This window comes from Mycteria americana, chromosome 4 (genome assembly GCF_035582795.1).
Source record: "Mycteria americana isolate JAX WOST 10 ecotype Jacksonville Zoo and Gardens chromosome 4, USCA_MyAme_1.0, whole genome shotgun sequence".
Taxonomy (NCBI): domain Eukaryota; kingdom Metazoa; phylum Chordata; class Aves; order Ciconiiformes; family Ciconiidae; genus Mycteria; species Mycteria americana.
In genome coordinates, this window is record NC_134368.1 from 1,797,443 (window position 1) to 1,815,371 (window position 17,929).

The 17,929-nt window shown below is 43.7% G+C and overlaps 1 long non-coding RNA gene across 1 annotated transcript in view; it reads right to left on the reverse strand.

Moving 5' to 3' along the window:
- LOC142408565 (uncharacterized) overlaps positions 1–9,792 on the reverse strand; it is a 110,531-nt gene extending 100,739 nt beyond the window's left edge. Inside the window, exon 1 of the long non-coding RNA XR_012775343.1 lies at positions 9,547–9,792. This is a non-coding gene — a long non-coding RNA (uncharacterized LOC142408565). The remainder of the gene's footprint in view (positions 1–9,546) is intronic.
- Positions 9,793–17,929: the final 8,137 nt, after the last annotated feature.

The window sequence follows — 17,929 nt, forward strand, 5'->3', positions numbered from 1 at the left end:
TACAAGTCAATAGGCAAAACAATTGCCCCATAATGTTATCCTCACAGAGCTGAGAAGCCGTAGAGAGGCTAGAGGCCAAATGCCCAAAGAAATGTCAGCACTTAGCGCCCATTTATTTCCGTAGGTTTTCACTTTTGCATCTTCTCCCGGAAAGATGCTCCCTTTATGAGAGGAACTAGCCAATACCTCCACCATATCTGAGAACAAACTGTGAACCAGCTCCTTTCTCACCTCAGGGACTTGGCCCCATTTAGACTAACCAAGTCAGAGGGATGTGGAGACATAAACAACATCCTGACTCTTCCTAGCCTTGCAGGCAAGAATGGATGGTGAAAGGAGTCCACTGTGACTCATGTAAAAACAACAGAAAAACTGCTCCTGGCAGCCTCAGAGACTAGAATTTGGTTCAGCATCATAGCAAAACTTCCCAACACCAATTTCTACTTGGGGGTATCTTGACTGAACTCAAGCATAAGTGTTTCCTTAGTGTTGAGATGCGTGGAGGAACTAGACTCTTCACAATAAGGATTTTATCCCAAGATTTCTTCCAAATTGTTGCAACACTTGCCATGAGTCTCCTGAGTCTCAGATGTTCAGCACCATTTAAGAGAGACGTAGATGAGTTTCTGAGTAAAATCCTGACGTACTGTAAGATCTGAATCCTAGGAACTGAGTAGAGGAAAATTTCTCTTCAGAATGCACAGGGAAATCAGCCAGAAATCAGGAGCGAAGGAGCCTACACATTGGGCTTGCTCAGCAAAATACATTAAAGAGAGGACAACCCATTACCAGAGCTCTGGAGAGCAACATCCTTGGGAAAGGCAGGAGAGCATTGCTTAGTCTCCAAGAGGTCATCCATAACATCATGGAGAGAATTATGGGGAAAATGCCTCAGCATATACCTCTCTGCAATATGTGGGTGCTTGTGCTGGCCTTTGGAAGCTAAACAGCATTATTTCTGTTTAGCAATTGGTCTTCAGTGAGTTAAAAGTGGTGTAGCCAAAAGCTGAGAGACAGGTAAACACTACAGTACAGAAATCAAATCATCTGAAAAACTACTTTCCAACCCATCACCACTGCCAGACGACGAGAAAAAGCAGAAGAGGATATGGGAGCTGATTGAATTTTAGAATAGAACAGAACAGAATAGATTAGAATAGCTCAGTTGGAAGGGACCTACAATGATCATCTAGTCCAACTGCCTCACCACTTCAGGAATTTTGAGGCTATAGCAAGATTTAGTTAAAATGGGATACTGTAATGAAGATCAAGAGGATAAGTTAGACTAATACACTACCCACAGTGAAGGTGGGTAGAAGTTTGTTCACAATGATATCTGAGACCTGCCTTGAAAATTAATGTAAGAAAAACACTGAAATCATTTTAGGGAAAATTGTCTGGAGTGAATTTACAGAAGAGAATACATGAGTTAACCATTGAAAATAAGACTGGAAGAGACCTGTAGGGCTTGTCTGATCCATCCTTTAGCTCCATCCCATATTAATTCAACCATGGATTCATTTAACCCTTTCAGACATCTCTGAACTGCCACCTTACCTTGACAAAGGGCAACGTTTGCAGGCTGCAAAGCCAAAATAGACCTCTGTGATCCTGCTCTGCCAAATACATGGCAAAGAATTTTATTTCTCGTTACTAGCTGTTAAGGGCCATATGTGAGGTGTTCTCAAGATACAGGGGATTATCTGAGTTTAATAACCTAAGCTGCCTTTGATACCCTAACAGTTTCTAGACTCTCTCTACAGTTAAAGAACAAGGACAGATTACTAATTTCAGCTCTTAATTCCTCTTTCTCAGTGCTGAGTTTGCAGACAGCCTTGGGCTAAATTTATGTCATTGAAATACAGTTCCATAGACACAGCTTTGAGGAGCTGAGATACCACTACGTAACTAGCTGGTTAAATTCATTACACTGGACACAACTTGTTTGATGTTTAGGATTCTTTGTCTTATCTTCTAATGGGTCCTTAGCAGCCCTCACATGAGAAAAATTTAGAGTGTCTGAGCCAGTTGAGAAGTTATGGGAAGGATGCTTATTGCCTCTAGTTACAACACCAACTCCTACGCTGCCTGCTTGTGTTGTCTTGTTGGCCTCACAATAATAGCACTGAGGAGCGGAGAAGGATGACCAAGAAAGGAAGACCAAGGTGTGTCCAGGAGTAGGTGCCCCTGCAGTCAGCTCAAGGGTGAAGCGAGGGAAAGGTGTTCAGAAATAGAAGGACAGAAAATGGCAGCAGGGTCCAGACCATCGTTATCTCAGAATGCATGTGTACAATGCTTGTGCCTGTGTTTTCAGAGGCAAAATCTGGCAGGAGGCAGGGCAAGAAATGTGGCTACTATGTGAGCAAATATAGTAAATCAAAGCAAAACTACATATCTTTGCAAAGTTTTTTGGCCTCTTCCTTACTCCAGCCCTGGGCCCAGAGTCAACTGGACTAAATCACACCTCAGTCCTTGTGCCTAAAGTTTCCTGCTGGCTCACTAGAAGCCTTTGGAGGCACCTAGCCCGAAGGACAACCAGGCTCTGGGTCCTAGATGGAACTTCAGCTGGATGAATCTGGGCTTAGATCACATGGAAGAGGAAGAGCCACTCATCAGTGAGAGAACTGGTGACCGTAGCTCAATGCGAATGCTTCTGCCATAAGGCCATATTAAACTGGGGGAAGGGAACAGATCCATGGTCACACAGATCCACGCTGGCAAGCCTAGATGAGTGCAAAGTGGCGCCTTGGCATGCAACTATCTGTGCTATAAATCATACCTTACTCACAGGGCACCTCTGAGCTTAGAAAACATGGCCGAATCAGTCACATCCAGAACAAACTGGAAGGTGGGAGCAAAAGGGAGGGGGTTTGTAGTTTTTGCAGCTCTGCACACCCAGGGAATGTTGTTACCAACAATCCTGACCAATATGCTTTGGCCTGAAGGCCCATGTCCACAAGCAGTTCCCCAGATACAGTACCTCCATTTGAAGGGTTGAACTACCATGCATTTGTACAAGCAACGATATGCATGCACGTACAAAAACAATAAAAACAAACAGCCTTGGAGGCACATTTATTTCCTTTCTAGGTCCACACCCAGGTTGACTCAGCCACCGCTCCATACCTTTTCCCTCTTTTCCTCCAAGAGCTGACACTAAATGTAGTTTTCTCAGCCAACATCTGGAGCTACGTCGTGCCTGCTTCATTCTTCCAACACAACTACACAAGTGCACACATTCACGCGTACGCGCCCTGGGACCTGCTTGAGTCATCGTGTCCCTGAACATCCTCCTTGGCTGCAACTTCTGTAGAGACAGTTATTCAAAGGTCAGAGACCCAGAGAGGCTTTCTCATGCAGCAAACACAGATGCAGAAAACAATCCCGGGGAATGAGGGGTGTCTACTAGAACTCTTCAGGGTCACTCTATATATTTTTCCCTGGTTTAGCACACCCAGCAATGCAGAAGAAGCCATGACCTCTATCTTGGTACAGGAGCAATGAGAAGACATGAAGTAAGGAATAGGGGGAGTATAACATCATTGATTGACTGGGATCTGATTTATTCTCTCAATCCTTGAACCATACTGTTGGAGGGAATGAGAGGAGGATGAAAAAGCAAAGGAGAGATGCTTTTTTATCAGTCAGGGACTGTGCAGGAAAAAACAGAGACCACATTAAGATTGTTGGTAGCTGAAGAGACTTTGCTTTCATAAACCAGTGAATCAGTACCGTTAGCAGCAAGTCACCCAAAGGCAGCTTACCTAGGAATCACCCTGACTGTGATTTACATCTCCCCAACCCCCACCCACTGGGGTGGTGAGTTTAGCACCTCTGAGCACACAATGTCAGAAAGCAGGGCCCATCCCTGCAAAACTTTCAGAGGGAAACCAGCTGGGTGGTAACGATGTCTACGTATAGTTTAGAAAGTGACTGGTACTCTTTCTTTTGTCCTTTCTTCCCAGCCCAGATGAAAAAGGGCTTGATAAATGAATCACCATCTGCGTGTTTATGCATGGGAAGATACGTCGAGATGCAGGTATGCTGATAATGAGGGGTGTGATACAATTGCCTGTACCATGTCCAGTGCTAGCCAAGAAGCCGTGCGATAGCCTGGGTACCCACACAGGACTGGTAGGAACAATGGAAGCTCCTGGGAAGCCTATGCTCCAGTGGAAGCTGCAGACCAACGGGCTATCTCACGGGGGACAAATACTGAATTAAGCCAAAGGCATTTGCTTGAGTTGCTGTTTTTCAGACAAGTGAGACAGTGTCATTGATCATATTTTTTGCCAGTGAATAAGCAGATTGGGTTGCTTTAAGAGATTGTGATGAGGGAATGCAAGGAAAGCCATTCAGGGAAAGCAGGAGCACGTGCATATGCTATCTGAAGAAAGCCAAGTTTGAACAGTGCCGTGTTTGATCCCTGCCCTCCTAAAACTGCAACAACATCTCAGGGTGCTTCCAGCAACTCACACTTGTGTGATTCAATAGACCAGCTGCCCACCCTACCCCTCTGCAGGAGGTTTACCTGCCTGTAGCAGGATCAGCAGAGTCAAACCCATGCAGCCTCCTTAGCTGTAGAGCTCACAGAGCAGCTTCATAACTCAAACCACCATTGAGAAGGTGCTTCACTTCTGCCAACCCTGCTAAATAATCGGTAACCTCTGGCAGCAGAGAGTGTGAGGTGGTAACCTCTTAAATCACCCCCATGCGAGTTGCCAGAGCTTGTCTGGAGAAAACCTACAGCTACCTTTCATTGGCAACTTGCTTTCCAGTCTCAACAGAGAGGCCAAGGAATCAAGTGGAATAAGCTACCTTCTGTCCCTCTCAGCTGGTTTCTCCAGGTCAAAACCAAACCCCTTTGGCAGGCAAGTAAAAAAAGAAAGCTAACGCTCTGGCTGCTGGCACATTACCTGGTCTGTGGATACACAGAGTAATTCAATCTGCAGGGCTGTCTTTCTGGCACTTCTCACAAGCCCTAAAAATTCAATCCACAGTGAGAAAGAAAACAGAGCAGGGTTTGTTTGGTTCTTTGCCCTGTTGCAGGAGAGTGTGGGACAGTCACTAGGAAAGGAGACATTTTTCATATAGGAAACAAAGACTTTTGCCCTGCATAAGACAAGGTGTACATACACCACATTTCTCCCTCCCTGTTTGCCTGACAAAACCGTGTATTTGCATTAATTTTGTAGCAGGAAGAGGTCTGAAGTAGACCTTAAGAAAGTGCCTAAGGGCTGTATCTAGACTGCTTATTCCAATACTGAAAATTGATTTAGATTAGAGTGTGGGAGGCTTAGCTCACCTAACTTCAGATTTCTACAGTCCAGACATCTCAGCAGAGACAGTCACCTACAACTTCTGTATATAGGACATGGAGGGAAATAAGTAGCTCTAAAAAAATGGTTTATCTCACCAAATCCAGATGATAAAATTTAGGATCCTGTGCTGTGAATGTCTACTTTTCTCTGTTGACTGTAGTTGGAGCACAGGGTGCCTTGTTCTGCTGTAGAGAGTTACATTATAGTCACCAATGTTGCTCAGATGCCTACCAACATGTCCAAGTTCAAGAGAAGAATTAGCAGTGCAGAACACCTCCTGCTCAGGTTTGCCAGAGTCTGGCTCCCTGCCTGTTCAGTCAGTGGAGAGAAAGAGTCATGTTGCTTGCTCGAAACATCTGTAATAAATGAGATGCTTTCATTCCTTACCTCTCTCCACTGGCTGTACAAAGAATTAGGCTCAGATAGTAGGTGGTCTGAATCCCTTCACTCTTATGAATATGGTCTCTTAAGAGGCAGGTCAAACACAGCTTCAAGTGACACAGGCATACTAGTCAACCTGAAAGAGAGCTGTGCTCCGAAACCACTTCAGTTATATTTCTATAAATCTATATCTACATGGGAGTACTTAGGAAAAGTGAAGATCAATCAAACAGAGTTGTGAACTTAGCGTGCATATTAGTTAGAGCACATTCAATCGTGGTTTGGATTTTTCCTAAACAAATAAAGCAGATTTATCTTCATTTAGTCACACCAAGCCTGGAAAAGAACATCTCTCCCTAGCTGAAAATGCGAACCTTGTTTTATGTGAAGGCCTGGATCCAACACCTTGGCATCTGGAACCAGCTACACTCAGCAAGAAGGACTAAAACAGTCAGAGATGCTGTCGAAGTATATTATATTGGCACTTACTTTATTAGTTGTTGCCGCTACACTGTGCTACCTGGTACTTGAGATGTGTGTCAGCTGGAAACAGCATAGCTGGCCTCCCACCACACTGCACACAGGACAAGCAGCTATTTTCCTTTGGGACTCCAGGCAGGTACGTCAGCACAGCAGTGTGCTGGTGTTTCTGACTTCAGTGTTTTGGATGCACTCAAGAATCTCTGCACTATTTGTCATTATCATGCCCAGAAAGTCACGGAGGTCTATGGGCAAGAGGAAACCACATATCAGTTGGAAGAAATGTAGGAGAACCATACTTCTGCTATCAAGGGCTGTTGATCTGAATCGGTGATTAATATTGATGCATTTCCCCCACATCCCCAAAATTAAAATTTCTCCATGCCCTGAGCCATAATTTCTCCCAAACCCCACAGTTATGCATGTAATCAAAGCCTGCTTTAGCATGGAGAACATACGGAGTTAATGTAGTAAACCAGGCATGCTATTTTCCACAGCTGGTGTCCCACCAGGACACAGCATGGTTAACATTATGTCTGGCTTCCTCTGACTTTGCCAAGACCGAAAAGTTGAATGGCACATCTCTAGCATGAGCCTAGACTTAGGGTCAAACTCTCCCTGGGGTCTGCCAGCAGATGCTGTACGTGTTTGCATTCCACACACATTGCAGAAGCTGTAAAACAGTTTTGTATTTTCCAAGTGTCAAGAGCTCCATCATCCCTGCCAAAAAGGAGGGCAGGTAATAGAGCATTTCTAGAAGTTCAGATGCTTTATCAGCCAGGGCTTTAAATGAAGACTAAGAGGCTTTTGCCCTTCAGCCATAAAAATCCATGAAACTATGAAAATTCAGTCAGCTTGACACCCTTATCTGAAAACTGAGAATAAATATGCCTAAAAACATTGCACTGAGGCCTGAAAAAAATGGCTTTAATATTAATTGCTGACTGCCAGGCATTCTTTCACATAAACAGGGTTGGATGTTCCTGGTAATGGCATAGATATTAATGTCTGTTTCTCTCATGTTATTCTTGCACATTGTGGTTTCAAATGAACTGGGTACACCAGAACCAAGACACATCAAAGTACTGACCAGCAGCACAGCTGATTTTCTGAAGCATCCCTGCTGCAACTCATGAGTGAAGCCAATCTCTGAGAAAGAGGCACAGTTATTACCAGCAATACTTCATCTTGCAATATCATAACTCTGGCTCCTTTGGCTGAAGTAGCTGTTACAGTCAGTGGTACTCAGTGAAACTAATTGTTTGGCTGGTGTGATTAAAGAGAGTAACTCCGGTGTCTCCTGTATTACAAGTGATTTTCAGAGAAGTAGTGTGACTGTTCTTCCAATTCTTTACAGGAGTCATCAGCAATAAGGTGAATTTGAGGCGATTACTTGGAATGCAAACCCGTCGAAAGGGAGGTGGCCGTTTCTCATGCTGGCTGCTGTTGTCATGTGGTGACTTGTAATGTTTGACTGGGCTTCCTTTAGCGAGCCCAAATCCCACTGTCCTCATCAAGGCATTCTATGGGGTCATAAAAAGAAGATCTGGAAAAGACTAATTAGATCATTTTGTCTATTCACCCTTGGCCAACATAAAACTGTTCCCTACTATATATTCCCCCAGGTTTTCTTCTGAATGACTCAAGTCTGGGGGCTTCCACTGCTGTCCTCCACAAGCTGTTCCACAGCTCTTTAAGTCAAGGCACTTTTCCTTCTGCCTGTTTTCCATTACTCGATGTCACATTGTGACTCCTATTTCTAATTCCTTTTCCTTTCCTAAGTAATTTGTTTCTCTGCTTAGTCCTTTCCTAGTATTCCTTTTTAGACAGGACTCAGATGTCTGGGAGGGATATTATGAGATCTTCCAGTCTGTCCTCTGCTCCCATTTTCTCTCTGCCATTTTTGGTAGATGTGGATCCAGCATCCTCTTAAAGGATGGAGCGATGGAGATACCAACCCCTCTTAAAGGATGGAGCGATGGAGATACCAACCCCTCTTAAAGGATGGAGCGATGGAGATACCAACCCCTTTTCCAATAATCTATTACTGTGCTTTGCAACCTTTAACCTCAGGAAGGTGATCCTAATGGCTAACCTAAATTTACATTCAACCTTTGAACATAAATTATTTCCTTTCTCCATGTAGTTTCTTACATATTTAAGTTTGCAATTGGGTTCTTCCTTCACCCTTTTCTTTGCACTAAACTCATTTGATCTTTACTTCTAGGTCATCTCTCTAATCATCCTCCTCATGTTCCAAATGGACTCTTCGGTTCATCCATATCTTTCTTGCAATGGATTAGCCAATACTGACTGGAGCAGAACTGTTTCATTCCACTGGAAGGATATATTGCTGCTAGTACAACTCACTCAGTGCAATACTAATCTTTTTTTTACAACAGCAGGAATTTCTTGATTCGTGATCAGTTTGTAATCCATCATAGCTCCCTCAAAGCTTCTCTGCAGAACTGAGACCTGCACAGTTATTCTCCATTTGACATTTATCCAGGCAATGAATCTTGCTCAAATATAGTCCTTGCACGTGACTCCTTTAAATATCATCTGCTTTTTACATCTAGACTTTTACTGCTTGGCTATGAATTTGCTGCCTGGGCCAGGAGAGTCAGAACTGCAGGCTATGATTGCAGCACACAGATTTGCCTGGTTCAATGGCCTCTCCTAAAGAAACTGCTATGTGTCAAAATGAGCTTAGCAATCAAGTCCCTGTGAAAGACTGATATTTCAGGCGGAGTAATGTCATCATTACCAAGCTTGCTTTCACTGTATCTGGATGGGATTTGCCATAAAAACATCAATACAACTTTGCATTCAGACTCCTGCGTGTTCCATCCACCACTAACAAATGGCTTAATTTCCTACAAGAAATCTCCGCTGCTTCAAACAAAAGGCACATCCAAAGCGACTGACTATTCTCCACTACAAATCATTAGGCTGGGTACAGGAAATAAACAAATGTGGGCAGGGAAAAGCTGGAGAGACCCGCTGTATGATACCATGTAAGATTAGGGGGTTGCATGAAGTCACCCAGGGCAAGACATGTACGGAACTGGGCTGCACAGGGTAAGTTGGAAGAGCATTATTGCTGGTGAAGACCCAGGAGAAGAAATGACCCCAGTTTGACTTGTGCATTCCCAAGATGAACTTGAAAAAGCTGCCAGCTTAGAAAGGAAACACCTTTTTCCTTTCAGACAGAGCCCTCCCAGGTACAACAGCTCCCACCGCGCCACGCTAGAAAATACAGATTCTCCCACCAGCACCACCTTTAAGTCTAGCTGGTATCGAGCAGTCTGTCCTCGCTTGCTTCCCAGCCATCTCATGTCCCAGCAGGCGCGGGGTCACTGACCTCATCAGCAGCCTCCTTCTCTCGTCCTGGCAGTCCTCATGGAGCCAAACATCCAAATCACAGAGCCAGTCTGGCTTCCTCATCGGGGTAGTGCCGCTAGCCCTGTGCATGTTCAGACACCGCTCTGCCAAGATGTTTGTGTAGTGAAAGCAAACCAAATAGTTCACCTACCTTCCAAAGGACATCACCAAGTTAAAAACAGATGGAGAATGCTGGCGACGGAGGGATGCCTTTTTTTTTTTTTTTTTTTTTTCCACTAATGATTCAGAAGGCCAGTAACAGCGTTCTAGCCCTGGCTTTGGACCAGCATATCCTGTTGAGTCATGGCTGATGTCTGCACTCTAATCTTAACACATGTGGATGGGCTTGTTAGAACTTGTCATCCATCCCTGGCTACCAAAATATCCTCCTGCTTGACCTACTCCACGTATTACACAATATACCTTCTATGTTTGTGCATGCAGGCGTATGCACAAACGTGTGAATGTGCTTTTGAGAGTGCAAAAGGGTACGAATGGGAGATTTGTGCAGAAGTAGCTATAGCTGGAAATAAAACAGCCTAAGGAGGCAGAAAAGCAAATTGCTCTTTTGTTGCCCTCTCCCCTGTCCCCACTTAAAAAAGAAAAGTTAAAAAAAAAGTTGTTTCAGCCAGAAAGAGAGACTTTGAGGGTTTCAGCATTTCTCAGTCAGGGTCTGTCATGGGTCTTTTATACAATAGCATCAGCAGTATTTTTGACCAAGCTGGTTTCTACCACTGGGTGATACTATATGCCCATGAACCAGATAGGAATTAGGGAAAGCTAGTGATGTTGACTCGTTAAAATACTATCAAATACTGGAAAAATGTTTAAGTGTTAGGCAAGTAGTTTTTAACCTTTATTATTATTGTTATTTGCTGATCCCGAAAAATTTCCCAATGGAAGGACAAACCCACATATAGTAAATCCAGACCTCTGTCTAGCAAGACTTCGCACTCTTAGTTACGTTTTTCAAAGTTAGCAATAGCCCACAGACCTTTCCTGCCTCTCCCCCTCCAGAGGACCAAAGATCACGCATTTAAAACTGATGTTCTGGGCAGATAGACAGATAAGCAGCCAAACAGGAGAATGCATTGATGAGATGAGATTAGATTAGGACTCACACTGCAAAATTTACGTGCAGACCCTCCCCGCTTCAAAAGTACCCAGATGGAGGATTTTGCTTGGCCTGTGTTATAAAGATAAAGCACATTTGCAAATGCAGATCCAGATTGAAGTTCAAACAATCCTAACATTCAGGAATGTTCTGATTTGTGGTTTTGGTTTCAGTCCACATCAAACTTTAAAACGAAAAGATGAAGAGAGATTGCTCTCGAGATAGCAGGAGATAGACTGATGTGACCAGGGCTCTCGTATTTTGGGCAGTAGCTGAAACTCTCCAAAACAGAATTTCCCTTTCATATGCAAAGCTACAGAACACTTAGCACTTTAAAATTTTTTCCTGGTGAAACGCTGGGAGACTTGCCATTGACTTCAGTGAGTTTGGATTCCCTCCTAAACATTTAATCCTCCATATGGGGTAAGTATTTTTCATACTTTTTTGCAGATGGGGAAATGGAAAGGAATCACGTTGTAGCTGCTCGCCCAAGGCCAAAGCACGGTCAACGCGAACTCCAAATTTCCTGGTGCTGAGCCCCGTGCTTGGACCTTGTGCCACGGTCTTCCTGGAGAATAGGATGCCGGAGGCCACACACAGTGTGCGTGTTCCTACGCTCTGCTCATTGCTTTCCTGGACCCAGGAGAACAAGCTCTGCCTCCTGTGCCTTTCTTCCACCACAGCCTGCTAGCCAGGATGCAATCCAGCCCTGAGGAGGGGCAACGGCAGAGTCCGTACACAGGGACTAAAAGTGTCCCCAAACTCCTTCTATAGCATGTTAAAGGGTTGAGTAGCCCCTTACCATTTCTCCCCAGATGAAACAGAAAATGATAGCATACTGGGATTAAATCAGGCCTGTGCTGGACTGAAGCTAAACATCTAGGCTGCCGTTCTTCTGGCAAAACTGTAAGATGGTAGATGAGGTTCCAAAATAGCTTTGTGGTAGCCTAGGGTGCTCCCCAGTCTTCTAACACCAAAATTGTTCTCTGGAGGTGCCTAGCCCTTGTTCTGTCCATCAGGAGAGTCTGGGAGAACTAAGTACCAATATAAGCATTGCAGACAAGGCTGAGTGAGGTGGGATGAATCCATAGCCTACAGAAAGTGATCTTGATGCAACCCAGTCCTTCTCTGTTGACTTGGGAGAGAGCTAGAGCCCTGGCAGAATATCCCCTGAATTATGTCTTCTTTTGACCCATTTGTTATAGAGGATCCCCAAATCTGTCTTAAAACCCGTAACAAGAAGCCTGTACATCTCCCTTAGATACTACAGTTATCTAGAAAGCAGGGAAGAGAAAGCCCTTATGGGTAAGGCTTTTTCTTAGCCATGCCCCAGTAAATTTATGGGAGCAGAAGCAGCTCATAAAGTTTAACAAGAACACAATGATTAACCTCTGGGCCTCTCTTCAATGCCCTTCCACAGTAATGAGGTCTACCTAGCTACTGATGAGAGCTACAGCCATGAAGCAGGGAGATGAACACATCTGGGAGGGGAGGACAGAAAGACAAGGAGGCCTTTTGGACCTTTGATAAATCCCTCCCTTTTCCATGCCTCAGTTTCCCGAACTGTAAACTGGGAATGATGAAACCATCTGGAAACAGTTTTGAGACCCAGTGGTGAAAAAAACTAGGTGTTACTTGTTGCTAATATTATACTAACAGTTCGTCTCCTCAGTAGCACTAGTGGATAAAGAATAAAGGGCACCATGCCAGGAAAATGCTTCTAATAACACAGAAGTGCCATGAGCTTTTCAAATAAAACTCTCACTTGGGAACCAGTGTGCCCAGGAATCTGTAGCTCTGTACTGAACAGGCTCCTGGCCTCCAACCAAGTGCGTTGGTAAAGGGTCCCAGCTGCATTCAGAGGAACAGGTGAGGAGGGAGACTGGTGAGCAAAACAGCCATCTGACAGTGCGGCTCAGCACCACGCAAACACACAGAGCAGGCCAGGGACAGTAGCATTGAGTCGCACCGAGCACTTGACTGGAGCAACAAATATCTGAGAACATTACAATATCCAGCTGTGTCCCGAAGAGGTATCGGAAGTGCATTTCACAGACACTTAGAACTGGCCAGCTGAAGCCAAGGGACGCTATGCAAGAATTGTGATGCACGGGCTTGATACACTAAAGACATGGTTCACTATGTCGAAGTCAGATTGTTAGTCATGCATAATGACTGTGATATTGGGGGGGGTATCTTTTCATATCAGAATGAACAAATAGCAGTTGGTCATATTCAGCCCACATGCTAGAATTGTCAGGTTTATAATCGTGACTCCCAACTCACATGTACAAAATGCAGTATAAATTTGGTCATAGAGGGAGCCTTTTAGAAGGTGTCAAGCATAGCCTCAGCGTTTCATCTGCATCTTGACCCCATGAGACAGAGGTAGAGACTGTCAAGGTGCCAGACTATGGCAGTGGTCTCCAAGTGCATAAATGCAACATAAACAAACTGGTATGGCCTGGGACACAGCCCAGACAATTCAGCCCCTCTGGAATTGTGCTGAAGCTGTGTATCGTTTATCATCACTACATTTTCGTCTTGCTGTCCTGAACATGGCCAAAAATATACTCGTGTCTTCCATTTCCTGACCTTGTTTCATTGTCAGGAAATGTCACCGTATCTTTCAAGACAGATCTCGAGGAATCACAGCCGTGTCACTACATAGGTCAAATGCCAGTTAAAGTAATTCCAGCATCATGTACAGACACACAAGTCTCACCATAGTCCTCTCTCCAAATTTCCCGTGTTTGGATTAAAAACCTTTCTTATATGGAGAAGGTGCTATGATCTGCTTTGAGATGAATTTCCTGTGGTTCATCAATGAATCCTAGGAACTACCATTGGGATGTGGTGTAAGCAGTTTAAACAGACAAATTAAACTATGTGGCTAAAGGGATCAATAAATTAGTTGAATCCCAACCATCTTGGCAACAAGTGAAAAGGACAAGATAACGCTAGCAAGGATATGCCTTAGATAATTTAACCTAAGGAATAGTTTGTGAATTTCAACCAGATTCATTCATCTTAAGTCCAGATACACTTAACAAGATATCTAGTGTGGATCTTAATTCAGACACGATTTCCTCTCACTGAAGAAGATGACTACAAAAGGCAATTCAGACTTTACATAGGTTTCAGCTGCCTTTTGTAGATCTCTCTCCATCAAGTGGCAAAGGAGATGAAGTCAATGAGGCTTCTTATGTCAGACTCTCCACTAACTGCCTATGGTTACATGGGATGAATCAAGGTGAAAAGAAGCCAAGCCTAGATTTTTTGGGGTGTTAGAAAAGGAGCCAGTGTGGACTCAGTGATGATGGCAACAGAATATCACTTCTGTCTCAACAGATAGCCTCAAAATAAGGAAGGAAGAAGAAGGAAACAAGCTTTTTGAATCCAACACCTTTAACAGTCATGCCTGATGATATGTGGGTTAGAGGATCCCAACTGATATAGCTGCATATATAATATAAAATAGCAGAAGAAAATGTAATTAAATGTAGCATATTTCAGTCTTGTACATTTTTTTTTTAACCTAGCTGAAAATACTTCTTTGAAAGCTTTAGTGATGAATTATGGACTTTCAAAAGTTTCATTAAAAGTTTGTTTTGTTTCAAATTGCCCAGATTTTTTACTGAAAGAAATTCAAAACTGAAGCCAATAGCTCCAGTATTTGACCTGGAGTAAAATGCTTGGTTGGATATTTTGTTTTGGGAAAAAAAAAAAAAAAAAAAAAGAAAATGCTGAGGAGAGTGATGGAATAATATTTCAGGAGGGGAGAAAAAGTGAAATGTATAGCATTTTCTGAACTGTTCCACCAGGTAAGAGACAAAATACTCATAGCTTATGTTGTTAAGTCCAAAGCAGCCATGGGGTGCACAGCAGTAGCCTGTAGTCCAGTTTAGACATACCTCCTTTAAATTCACCATTGCTAAGGAAGTAGAGCTTTCAGAAATGATAGGTCAAAATGGACTGAGATCTTCAGCTCTAACGTTGAAGCTAGTTCAGCTCTGAGCAGTAGAATGGACTGGACAACTCCAGAGGTGCCTTCCAACACAAATTTTTCTTTGATTTCTAAATGACAGATGATGAAGTAGCTCTGAAAATTCTTGATATTATGTGTATGCCAGGAGAGGAGATATAACTTTGACCTGGAGGAGGGGACTCTTTTCTGGTCAAATGGCCATGACCTCTGGTATGAAACTCCTCTGAGCCTCAGCAGGAACTCACGGAGCAAATTTACAGTCTTTTCTGGTTTGAGCAAGGCCTGTATGTGCAGGAGGTGGCTGCCTGAGTCGCTGTCAAACAGAAGGCAACAGATGCAAGATGAAGTCATGGTTTGCTCTTGTTTGGAGGACAACTCCATTGGGGCTCAGCTGTGTTCTGGTGTCATGGTTTCTATCAGTCCTGGGCATGGAGCCAGATCTGAGTCTAAAATGTTCCAGAACGGCCACTGGTTAGAGAATAGGAGCCCAAAACATGTAGACACAACAAGACATGTAGTAACCCACAAGGAGAACAATCTAACACTGCCAAAACTTATTTAGAAAACCGTACAATGAAATTAGCTGCTGTGACTTTATACTCCTGCTTCTGCTATGTTGTCATGAACTCCCATGTCTCTGCTATGTTACCTTGAATGCCCATGTCTCTGTTAGCCCCATCAGATTTATCCACTCTTCCTTCTTGGTCTTGAGAGCACCAAGTGACAAAGCTTCCATCCAACATGCCACCCTCTTCTCCACTGGCTTTGCTCCAGGACTGAACTGAGGAGGGAGAGATGGACACTGCTGGCAGGAAATTAAAAAACTAAATCTGACAGCTGCTGCGTGTTTCCTATTTTGCCAGTACTTGGCCAGGTATTATGGTCCATGAGCCACCACTGTTCCCATTTGAAAGGAGAATATCTAGACTATTTATAGGCCTTCTCATGAGGCAGGACAGAAGCTTAATTTGCTGGGAACTACTATGACCCAAGCAAGTAACTTCAAACTGATAACCCCAACCCATGGCATTGAAAAGACTGGTCAGTCTTGTCTGAATGTATATTCAAGACAATGTGCATAAGAATCTAATTTTGAAAGCCCTGTCCCACTCTTGGCCCATTAATAACACTCTTTGGTCCTGTTGAGATGCCATTTGCTGTTGGATTGGGGATCCAAATGCCTTTACATGCAGAATCAGCAGCGACAGGCAGCGAGAGCTGGGTAATGAAGCTCTGCATCACTTTAGACTAGAGGCCTGAGAAGATGAGTGCAATTACATGTTCCGGGACTCTCCTACCGCTTTTAGCTATTATTGAAATATTTGAATTGTATTAGTTGCTAAAGGCTTTGCCTGTCTACTAAAGCCCCAAGACACCTGACACTGCCAAAAAATGGGTCCAATCTTGGGAACCTCAGGTAAGTCACTCCACCTTTCTAGGGCCAGGTTTCCTTGTCTGAAAGAAAGGTGATTAATTCTTAAGGAAATAAATAGTTTTGTTTCAACCAGGGACAGAATTGGGAACTCCTGCCCTGTAAGGAATTCTGTTATGATGAAATTTAAACTTTTGCTCCCTCCGTATGAGATTACACAGAAATATGCTCCATATGCAAATATTTAACTTTTTCATGGAAAAGAGAGGAAATACATTGGCTCTGAAATACTTCAGAGAAAACATAATGTCTTGACATTTCTGAATCAGACAGTTTTGTTTTGCTTCATTGAACGAAAATGGAAGTTTGCACTTCACCTTAATCCAGGGCGCATTCAAGTTCTGTAGAACAGTCTTTTGATTGACTTTTCTTTAGAAGCCAAGGGGCAGACAGGATGCAAAAAACGCCCAAACCAAATCCATCTTCTCCCTCTTTCTACCTCCAACAAAACAAATTTTATGGCCTTGAGCTTGCTAAGCTGATTTTGCGATGCAGGGGAGGGGCTTGAAGGGTGCAGGGGTTATAATATATTTATTCCTGTTTCGCTGTCCCTGGAGTGTGAAAGAAATGAAGGTCATTCCAACTGAAGGAACATAAGATATCGAAGAAATGCATCCATAATCAATACCAGAAGGAAGATGAGAAATTGGTGCGAAACCAAATAAGAGGAACCATCAAAGATGGATGATTTAGAGGAATGGGCTTATAAGAATAACATCTAAAAGATGGTGAGCATATTCCTGGTCCACATGATGACTGGGAGCAGAAGGGAGAGCAGAGCAAGTGGAGACTGCAGTCGTTCACAGCAAAGTGATCTAATTTGAAGCATTAAGGCTTGCCCACCATCACAGCATGGGCACTTTCAGCCCTCCATAGTGGCGGGGTGGGACACCATGGCTGGGTTTCTGCCTGTGCACCTGCTTATGCACAGGTACCGAATGCCCACAGGACAGTCTCTGTCCTGCATGTGAGGAAAGTTGCCATCATATGACTAGTGAGTATCCTGAAGCATCACTCCTCCTACTGCATGGAAAGGTTGGATAGTGCTGTTCATGGTTCTGACCCTAACAGAGGCCAGGTGGGGTGAAGATGTTCATGGGACGTCCCAGGAAAGTGCTCCCAGATAAACAGCATCTAAACAACGAGGGACATAAAAATGGATTTGATCATAACCCCTGTAGAGCTGGGAATGACCCATAATACACCTTAGAGCACCCCGGTGCAGCCTGTGTGGCTCTCACGCACTCTACAGAGCACACAGATCTGCAGCCTTCCCTCTTAACACCTCCTTTCTTTTACTCCAGCGTGTGCCTTCTGCATAAGGTTGGCAACTTGGCTATAGCTCTTTTCCTGGGGTCAGTAAACTTCCATCCAACTTCATCCTCTTGACGTTAGTAGAGTAGAAAGGCTACACTGGAATAAAAAGCCCATATATAATTCAAAACTAAAGTAATGACAATGATGTGAAATACCTTGCCAGTTTTGGGAAATGGCCTTCTTCAACATGGTCTTTTTCCTTGGATCAATGTTACATTTTACCCCACTTCCCACCAGTAATTCCTGTGGGATATACATACTTTTATTTTACTTCTTGGTCTAGATTCCTGCATAGCGTTAGTAGAGCACAGCTGCTTTATTCCAGCAGCAGGCAAAGCATAAGTACATCCATTTTTCAAAGGATTTATTTTCTTGCTCTTTAGAAGGGGTGCTGAGGACCTTAGAGTCTTAAACTTTCCTCTGATACAGCAGGAAGGGAGGGGGTCTTTCTACAGGATCTCAGTACTATTCAGAGGCACTCACCCTGCTGGTCAGGTGGGATTTTAACGCTC